The following is a 1,452-nucleotide window of genomic DNA, read 5'->3' as shown; positions in this document are numbered from 1 at the left end:
AGATGAAAAGTTTCTCCACAGTGAGGGACACCCAGAGAGGTTCACAGAGTTACATGGAGAAGAGAAGAGGGAGGAGGGAGTTAGAGGTGACCCGAATGAGATGAGGTGGAATCAAAAGAGGAGAGAGCAAGCTAGCCAGTAATCATTTCCTTATGTGCACTCCACAGTCTTGACCACTCATAGATGTTCATGGAATTATATAGAGAAGAGAAGAGGGAGGAAGGCGACAGATGTGGCCAGGAGGATAAAAGGGGGGGATCAAAAGGAGAGAGACAGATCCAGCCAGTAATCAGTTCCCTAAGTGTTCTCCACCATCTGGAACACACAGAGATTCACAGAGTTGGGTAGAGAAGAGAAGGGGGAAAAGAAGTGACAGAGGCGACCTGGTGGAGAAAAAGGAGAGTCCAAAGGGGGAGAGAGCAGTCAAGCCAGTAATCTTGCTCCCAAGTAAAAATGGGTACTGAAGATTGGATTCTTAAAGGTACAAAATTGGTAACAAATACCCAAAAGCAAAGATTAAAAATCTAGAGTAGAGATTGGATTTTCAAAAATACAATATTAAAGAAAAGAAGAAGAAAAAAAACAAAGTCATAAAAATTATAAATATATATATATATGAAGTTTGCTTTAAAAAATAGGGTCTTTTTTTTGCAAAGTAATAGTAGGTTATAAAAATGAAAACTAAAGGAGTAATAGAGGACTTAAAATTTTTTAAAAAATGATCATAAAAATAGTAAAAATATATCTAGGACTTTCCCTGGTGGTGTTGTGGGCAGTGTGGGGTCAGTTCATTTTTAGATAGTTCCTTGGTCCGGCTTATATTTCTCAAGATCTATAGGCCCCTTCCTATGTAGTCGGTACTAACAACAGGGTTTTAATCTATTGCACCTGTCACTTCCAAGGCGGTTCCCTCTGTTTTATCTTCTTCTGTTTGCTGGTCTCTTCTGTGTCTGATTTCTGCCCTGACACAAGGGGACAGTGGTGGACACTTTATTAGGCTCACTTGTTTAGTCGCGCTGTGGGGAGGGAGGGACACTGCAAACAAATAACACTGGCGTGTGCTCGCAGTGTCTGAGCCACTCTGGGCCTGCCCCCGCTCACAGCACGTGTGCCCTCCCTGCCCACACTGCTCAGGCTCTAGGTTGCTTCGCTGGGAACCATCCAAGGCTGGCCCTGGGCTGCATGCACCTCCCAGGTCTAAGCCGCTCAGGCACTCGGGTAGTCCTCAGAGGCACAGACTCGGTTGGGCCTGCATTTTGTGCCCTTCCCAGGTCCAAGCATCTCAGGTGATGAGGTGTTTGGTGAGCGCCGCTGTGATATCTCCTCCCCCATCCCTGCTGCTCAGTTTTCTAGGTGTACAGCCAGTGCACTTTCACAGGCAGATGTCCAGAACCCCAAGAAGTCTTAGTTAGCAAAGAAGCCTGCTTGCAGTTTGGTAGATAATGTCTCTCT

The sequence above is a fragment of the Bison bison genome, unplaced genomic scaffold (assembly GCF_000754665.1).
Source record: "Bison bison bison isolate TAMUID 2011002044 unplaced genomic scaffold, Bison_UMD1.0 scf7180017864518, whole genome shotgun sequence".
NCBI classification, from domain to species: domain Eukaryota; kingdom Metazoa; phylum Chordata; class Mammalia; order Artiodactyla; family Bovidae; genus Bison; species Bison bison.
Note: the sequence above shows the minus strand (reverse complement) of the source record.